Below are 9,540 nucleotides of genomic sequence, written 5' to 3' on the forward strand. Positions count from 1 at the left end.
TTAAAAAAAAATCTATGTGAAACTTATCACATCTTCGTAAACTCAATGCAAATAAATCCGTATGATCATATGCAAATCTAATTTAAATTTGTTGTCAACAAATTTAAACATTCTCAATGGAATATGCTTAAACCTAATCAATTATGAGCATTGTTACATTAACAATCTATCCAAATCAATCAGAAACGTAATTGTATCAATAATTTCTCTTTTTTATCTTTGGTAAACGATTTAAGTATGGGTGAATAGACCTACATCCCCACACTTTTTGATGATTGATTAAGGTAAAAATGTCTTAAATCAAACAAATTAAAATTTGGCGTTGGAACATTTACTTACATATTTATCAAAAAAAAAAAATTAATAAGATGTATCATTTTCAATTCTTTCAAATACTTCTTTTGTACAAATTAATATTAGTAACACATCATAAGTACTGGCATGAAGGTACAATTATCAAGTAAAGAAATGTGATATTTTTCAAATAGTTCTTTCACGAAAATGCTAATATTGATCGTTGAAAAACATAGAGACAAGTTTAAATAGAAGAACTTATAATCTAAGAAAGGTAATATGAGTAATCATAATTGATCATCTGGGAAAGCAGAGAGATGATACGTTGGCTATGAGGTGGTATCAAGATGGTTTAGATGCTGACCGTGTCAAGATTATGAGCTAAAGTAAATAATACTGAGTAAATCTACGTAATAATAATAGGAATTAGGAGAAGGAAGCGTTACTCATTAGGCCAAGGAAGAGGTCTCTGACATAGACACTCTAACACTCAAATCAGAACAGTAACCGAACAAAATGAAGAAGAAGATAAACAACAAAACAGTAGTGTAAATACGTGAGTATGTAGATACGTATATCTTCATGCGTGTAGCTGGCTAACGGAGTGACTCATTTTTATACCGCCTCTCATGACCTCTATAAAAATGAGGTGGTAGAGAATATCTGATATCAGAATATGTCAGGTAAAAGAGGATATACGACAACCTTCCTCTAGGCGGAGGAAGGTTTCATTGCATATATATGTAAGTTGTTGTGATTCCTTGACAATATTATCTCGTAGAAGGAGTCCGCCCGATTCTAGGGTCGACCAGCAATATACTAAGAGTCATGCTCATGTGTGGGGAACTAAGCCCTGTAAGTTTGACCGAATCTAGGGATGGACGGATGTAAGCTGGGAGTTAGGCCCATGAATGGGGAGCTGAGTCCTGAAGGTCCAATCGACTTTAGGGCCGAGCAAATATAAGTTGAGAGCCCTGTATTTGGAGAAGTAGGGAGTCGGGCTCCGTAAGTCCGACCGGCTCTTGGGTTGACCTGATGTAAACTGGGAGTCATACCTTTGCGTGTGGGGAGCTAACTCTCGTGGGTTTGGCCGGCACTAAGTTTGCTCAGGTTTATATTGGGGATTCAACATCCGATCGGACAAGATGTCCGATCGAACTTTATGTTGAGGATTCATCTTGCACTCGACCGTTACATTTAAATATAGAGTCCGGTCCAATCGAGCGATGTGTCTAGCATGTCTGATCAACCCTTTGTCCGATCGGCCAGAACACATGATGATGATACTTGACTTATTTTGACATGACATCAATACAACTTGAGAGTTGACATCTTTTTAATTTTAATCATCATATTAATCAACTTTCTTAATCTCAAATATAACTTTGAGGGATTCATCTTACTCACCGTATCAATAATATTGATCATTGAAAAATATTGATGAGAGTATTGAAGTATCTCAAATATATAGTGTGCAATAGATTAACTATTTAAAATATTTTTCTATATTAGAGGGATACAACAATGACAAATAGATATGTTACATAAAAGACGTCAAATTATGAATGGTACATCAGATAAAGTCCTTGAAATAGACTTGGATAGCTCATCATACTATGAAGGCTAAGTTTATAATTGTAGATAAAGTTAGTCAATAAGCGGAATAAATTTGCAACTTCTATATTATAGAGGATATTTCAAGTTGGACAACACAAAATAACATATATATATATATATATAAATATCGGACAACACAAAATAACATATATATATATATATATATATATATATATATATATATATATATATATATATATATATATATGTCTTGACATATTCACTAGAGAGGAGGCGGCGGCACTTGGATGAGGGAAATATGATGTTTAATCAAAACTTACACTTTGATAAACGTATCTTAGACAAAAGACATTTTATATCCGATTCAATTTATTATAATACCTCTAAATTTATTTTAAATTTTAAAAAATATAATACATTATATATATAGATAGAGGTTAACTACAAAACTTTTAACCTATTTTCATTGCGGCGAAAGCGGAGAACCACTATTCCCTAATGACGTCGCCGACTCATCAGATTCATCATACATTATCGACGGAGGGACTCCGGTCGTTGCTTTCAGCTCGGGTGGAGGAACGTCATCTAAAGACTCGATCACTGCTAGAGGGTTTACTTTCATCTCGGAAGGCTCCTCCTTCACTGTCGACTCCTTCAATGAAGGAGGAGATGAGTACAACTCCTCCTTCATTGTCGACTCCTCAATCAATATTGAAGGAGCAGACGTCAATATCGGAGGAGGATCAGTCAATGCCGATTCATCAAGAGCTGGCTCCATATATCTGTCACTTCCGGCGCCAAATAAAGAGTCGTTGCTGTTTCCATTGGCAGTTTGTCTGCCACTACCATTGCACCGATCGAAGAAATTCTTATCCGTATAGAGGCAGAATTGGCACAGAGAACGGAGGCTCCTCGGATTCAACAAATTGTCGGAGAAATTTTACTCCGCATAGAGGCAGGAGCAACATGCTCAACACATTGAGCAACATAGGCAACACATCATCCGCACAAAAGGGAATTCAGAGATTTTTATCTGCATTGAGTCGGTCATGGCACGACAAGCGCAACATCTCACCGGAATAGAACAACTTGGGCAGCAGATTCTCCTTAGGGATGAAAATGCTCAGAAGGAAACTACAGATTAAGTTAATTAATTTTAGTTTATTTATAATTTTTTTATAAATATATTATAATTATTTTTTTTTTTCAAGTGCGCTGTGAAGAATACTTTTAAACGCAATATTCTACTCTATTATTTTAGCACTTTTGCTTGCGGAAGTGTTAAAATGTGGCAGATATCACATCTGTTTGAAGTGATAACAAAGCTCTAGTAAGTTTAAATTAATCTTTTAAAAATATTATTTTCTATTTCATGTTTACATGTATTAATTTCATAAATTTTTATTAATTATAATTATTAATTCTTAATAGAAGTAAGAAATTGAGCATGACACATCAGGTATTATGCTGACTTATATTATTTATATATATAAATTAATTTAAAATAATTTTTATATTAGGTAGGGATGAGTATTCAGTTAATTCGGTGCATAAATTAACCGAATTAATCGAAAATCGATTTAATATTGACTAACCGAATCAAAATAAAATTTTACTAAAACCGAATTAGTTATTCGGTTAACACTGAATTAACTAAATTTGTTTAAAATAATAATAAAAAAAATTTACACAAAATTAATATCAAAATAACCGAATTAACCGAATTCTCACCCCTAATGTTAACTATTTAATTTAGTTAAAATTTATTTAAGTTTGCACTTAATCAATTAAATAAATAAATTCAAATAATTCATTAAATTAAAAAAATAAACTTGAATAAATAGATTAAATAAATAAATTCAAATAACTCATTAAAAACTTGAATATATATCTATTTGACTCATTAATATTTATAAATAATATCAATAAACATAAATATTCGTGAATAAAAATCATAAATCATGCTAATAAAACTCTTATCAATATATTAAATAAATAAATTTTCAAAATAAATAAATAAATTTATTTTATTAAGCTTAAAATGTAAATATTTCAAACAATCAAATAAACTTGAATTGAGAGCTCGATAATATTCTAAAATCAATCTCAAACTTGAACAATGCTAAAAAAAGAAAGCAAACTTGAATGACCATTTTAATGACTTAGTTAATTTTATATTTAACTTGACTCGATTATATTATCAAATAAATTTAAACATTACAAAATTTGACTCTGACTTGACTCTTTTATAATCCTAGATGCGATCAGTGTTGTAAATAGCACTAGATGGTGGCAGAATAGTCAGTGACCACCCGCCTCGATCGCCTAGGCAGTATGTATAACATTCTGCTAGAGTTGACACCTATCTGATGTTCTGAGTCTCATTATTGAAATCTTCTTGTTTTCATATATTGTTGCATTGTCAGCTTGGTTTCCAAAATACATAGGGCACTTAACTTTTGCTTCAGTGGATTTAGGCAGCAAATGCTGTCTAACATTGGTTTTCCTTTTCCTCCTTTCTTGTTGCCATTTCTCCTCCCATAATTGTTCTTGATCCGTTTGCATTGTTTCATCCTCTGTCTGTACCTATTTTTGCATCAGATCTTCCCTCAGTCATTTTTGTATCTATAGCCTGATTGCCCTCCTGGTCCTTCTGGTGGAATTCATTTGAAACCATGCCAATGTGCAGCTGGGAGGCCTACAATAATTGGTACATACTTTTTTGTTGTAGATACTGATACTCCTGAATTGCAATCTGCTTATGCATATCTCTGTTCTTCCTTGTCATGGTCTCCCCTTTGTTTGCTTTAGATATGGTTTGCATCCTACTGGTTGCTTTAGATCTCTGTTGACTATAATTATCCTTATTATGTGGACATATTTGTAAGTTGTACACGTGAATACGATCTGAACCCTTTAAAATAATCTAATTTATGTCTAGTGAATTTCAGGTAATTGAATGTGGATCTCATATATGTTAAATCTATAGTCACACATCTATTATCATCTATTTGCTGATAATAGATGTTCAGTATATATATAGACTTATAGTCTCATATCTATTATTATCGATGGGCTAATAATAGATATTCACTATATATAGGGTTGGTCTCCAAGGGCTTAGGGAATAATTTTGACACAGTTTCTTGTTCCCCATTGACAAGAAGTTTTACGACGTTGTCATCCCCTAAGTCTCTTGGAAGACCTTCCTTTTCGCTGCATCTTCTTCCACAGAGATCACACCGACGACGCTAAAGACAAGGATATGACTCTTCAATTAGGTTCTTTGTCTATTATGTTTATGTATTTATTTTCTTATGTCATGTTCTCGATGAAACTAGATCTTCTTGTTCTTGTATTTCCTATATGTGAGTTCTTTATGTTTTAGAATTCATACGGCTTAGGTTTTACAAGAACTATCAATTGGTATCAGAGTCATGACTCTCTTTATCAATTTCATGGTTTAAATTTTAAATTTTTTCGTCGATTTATTGTTTGTATGCTAGATTAATTTTCCTAGTATAATACAATTATTTGATTGTCCAAATCTTTTGTATAGAAAATCTAGGAAAGACTCGATCTTCTATGTAGTAATGGTTTAATAGATGGATTTGGTCGACCAATAGATTACCAAGCCTAAAATAATGAATAGAATCAATAAAAATTGATTAAGAATTTTTTAAAAATAGTTTCCCGTCTGAAACTCGTGACTATATCATTTTAATCGATTAAGTTTAATTTTTAATCGATTAAGATCAGTGTCTTAAAAAAAAATTTCTATATAGTATTTTTTTTTCTATATACTGTTTCTGTTGAAACAATTTAATGCATTTTTTATATATATATATAATATTTTTTTTGAAATAGTATAGAGAAAAAAAAACGTTAAATTTTTGGTTTTTTATTAAGTTATAAAAAAGAAAATGCATTAAAATTTTTAATGCAGGAATAACTAAGAAACTAAATAGTATTAAATAATTTAATATTATTTAATTATAATTATAGAATTCAAAGGAAATTTTAAAGAGTTTTATATATAATTATGTAGTCGCATAAGTTTCTAAATTTTTTTTAGTCTAACTACATAACTTATTACTAAATTGAACTAATGTATCGGTCCAAAGAAAGACATCTTAGGTAGACGTATATCTATGTTAAAAGTATGGAAGATTACTTTTATACCAGATATATGCATAAGGTAGCTTACAATTATGAAACAAGATATTATTTTATTCAAATCATGCACAAAATATATCGGCCCAAAGGAAGACATATTATGTGGCCGATTAAGGTTGTTGTGAGCTATGGACCAAAATATAACTCATATAAAATATCATATTATGTGCACAATGGGTCGGCCCAAAAGAAGACACATTGTGTGGCCAATTAAAATTTGAGTTATATTAGAGAGTATCACTAACAAATAATATGTCGACTCAAAGGAAGACACATTATGTTGTACTTGGTATCTCATAAAAAACTCATTTATATGTATTAAAAATTTTATTTTATTTGCATAATTTTACATTACTTATATGTTCTTGGCTTTAGTTAAATCGTGAGCTTAAATAAATTTCTCTATTTAATTTCAGCGCAATCTGTAACTGCCAACATTAATAACATTCCAACACTAATTGGTTCGAATTTTGCTGAATGGAAAGAATACGTGACCGTAGTCTTAGGCAGCATGAACTTAGACTATGCATTAAGGAATGGCCGTCCCACACCTTTGACCAATGCTAGCACTATAGAGTAGAGGACTGAATTTCAGCTGTGGGAGAAATCAAATCACATGTGTCTAAGTATCATGAAGCTTTCCATACAGGCACCAATAAAGGGATCAATAACAGAGGGAGGAGATGCTAAGAATTTCCTGGACCAATTAGCAGACTGATTCACCTCAAATGAAAAGGTCAAAACTACCACACTTCTTACAAAATTGGTAATCATGCAGTATAATAGTAAAGGAAACATAAGGGAGTACATTATGGAGATGCCCAATATAGTGATAAGTCTGAAAGTACTAAAACTCGATATGTCTAAGGGTATGTTAGTGCATTTCGTCTTGATGTCTCTGCCTGCACGGTTCACTCCTTTTAAGATATCGTATAATACTCAAAAGAAAAAGTAAACATTGAATGAGCTTATTGCCCAATGCGTGCAAGAGGAGGGGAGACTAAAGATTGAGACATCTGAGAGTGTTCACTTAGCATTTTGTTCTCAAAATACGAGCAAGAAACAAAAGAGGATCAATAACAAAGGAGCACAAGAACAGATAAGGAGCAATGGCCATAAGGAGTACAAGAAACAGGATAAGGAATCCACTTTTTTTTTTTTTTGCAAGAAGTAAGGTCATATGAAGAAAGACTGCCTCAAGTACGCCAACTGGTGTGTAAAGAAAGGCAAACTTCTCAACTTAGTTAGTTCGGAAGTCAATCTAGCTATTGTACCCACTGACACTTGGTGGATAGATATCGGTGCTACTACTCACATAAGTGTCACTATACAGGATTGTCTCAGGAGCCGATTTTCGCTTGATGGTGAAAGATACATCTATACAGGAAATGAAAAGAAAGCAAAAGTCGAGTCGATTAGTGTTTTTAGGCTTTTTTAGGAACCAATATTTTTCTGGATTTAGAAAACACATTTATTGTACCATATTTTTGACGGAATTTAATTTCAATTTCTTGTTTGGACAAATCAGGTTATTCTTGTTCATTTAGAAATGGAATTTTTAGTATTTTCTTTAATTCAGTGTTGGTTAGTAATGGTTCCTTGGTTGATAAACTTTATAAATTAAACACCTTTACTCCTACAGTTGACAACGTGATAATGCATAGTATAGGTACGAAACGTAAATTGACTAACGAGAATTCTTCCATATTATAGCATAGGTGTTTAGACATATATCAAAACAACACCTAGAAAGGTTAATGTCACATGGAATTCTCGATTTCCTTGACATGTCAGATTTTGATGTCTGCATAGAGTGTTTCAAGGGGAAGACCACTAACAAAAGGAATAAGAGGGCTAGCTGTTGTAGTGATGTTTTGGAGCTAATACATACGGATATTTGTGGACCATTCCCTAAGGCATCTTGGAATAGACACACATATTTTATTAGCTTCATAAACGATTATTCCAGATTTGGCTATCTGTACCTTATTTATGAGAAATCATAATCTTTGGATATGTTCAAAATTTTCAAAGCCGAAGTTGAACTTCAACTAGGTAAGAAAATTAAAGCTATCTGATCTGAAAGTGGAGGTGAATATTACGGTCGATATGATAGATCAGGTGAACAACGTCCAGGACCTTTTGCGAATTACCTTGCTGAGTGTGGAATTGTGCCTCAGTATACTATGCCTGGTACACCCAGTTAGAATGGTGTAGCTGAGCATCGCAATCGAACCTTAAAAGACATGGTAAGAAATATGATGACTTTCACTTCTCTACCAAAGTCCTTGTGGGGTGAAACACTCAAGACTGCAATTTACCTACTCAATAGAGTACCTAGTAAGGCAGTAACTAAAACCCTATTCGAGATGTGGATGGGTAAGAAGCCTAGCATTAGGCACTTGCACATCTGCGATGGTCCTGCCGAAGCTAGGCCGTACAAGCCTAATGAAAGGAAATTAGACTCAAGAACGATTAGCTGTAATTTTATAGGTTATTCTGAGAAGTCAAGAGGGTATAAATTTTTTGATCCCTCTAATAGATCTTTCTTCGAAACGGGAAATGCCAAGTTCATTGAGGACAGTGAGAGTAATAAAATCAGGGAAGTATCTTTTGAGGAAAGCATTGGTGATCCTCCTGTGGTTACTACTAGTACGATCAGTAGCGGTATGGTTATTATACCGCACATTATGGGTATCACACATCTAGTAAGAGTAGTGAACCAAAATATTCTCATAACATCTCTAATACAATTGGAGGAACCTGCCACTGAAATTGAAGTATTGTCTCATATTGATAAGCAAGTAACTCAACCACCTCAAACACAATTGTCTTTAAGGTGATCCACAAGGGAACAGAGAACCACAAATTCTCATGATTATGTTTATCTCCAAGAGCATGATTTTGACATAAGGTTGGAGAGTGATCCTACATCTTTCCAAGAAGTCAAACAATGCTCTAATCTTGAAAGATAGATTAACATCATGTAAGAAGAGTTGAAGTCTATGGCGGATAATGATGTTTGAGAACTTGTCGAATTGCCTGAAGGAAAGAAGCTCGTTGGTTATAAATGGATATTTAAAACCAAGCGAGATTCAAGGGGCAATGTCGAAAAGTATAAGACTCGTCTTGTTGCCAAAAGATTCACTCAGAAAAACACATTGATTATAAGGAGACTTTCTCCCCTATGTTGACGAAAGACTCCCTTAGGATAATTATGACACTTGTAACTCATTATGATTTAGAGCTACATTAAATGGACGTAAAGACTGTATTCCTCAATGGAGACATAGAAGAGTCTATATATATGATGTAACCAGATAACTTTGAGTCTAAGGACTCAAAGCACCTAGTATATAGATTAGAGAAGTTCATTTATGGTTTATAGCAAGCGTCCTGTCAGTGGTACCAGAAATTTGATCAAGTGGTTACCTCATTTGGATTTAAAGAGAACCCCGTTGATCGGTGTATATATGTCAAGTTCATTGGGAG

The sequence above is a fragment of the Zingiber officinale genome, chromosome 3B (assembly GCF_018446385.1).
Source record: "Zingiber officinale cultivar Zhangliang chromosome 3B, Zo_v1.1, whole genome shotgun sequence".
Classification (NCBI taxonomy): Eukaryota; Viridiplantae; Streptophyta; class Magnoliopsida; order Zingiberales; family Zingiberaceae; genus Zingiber; species Zingiber officinale.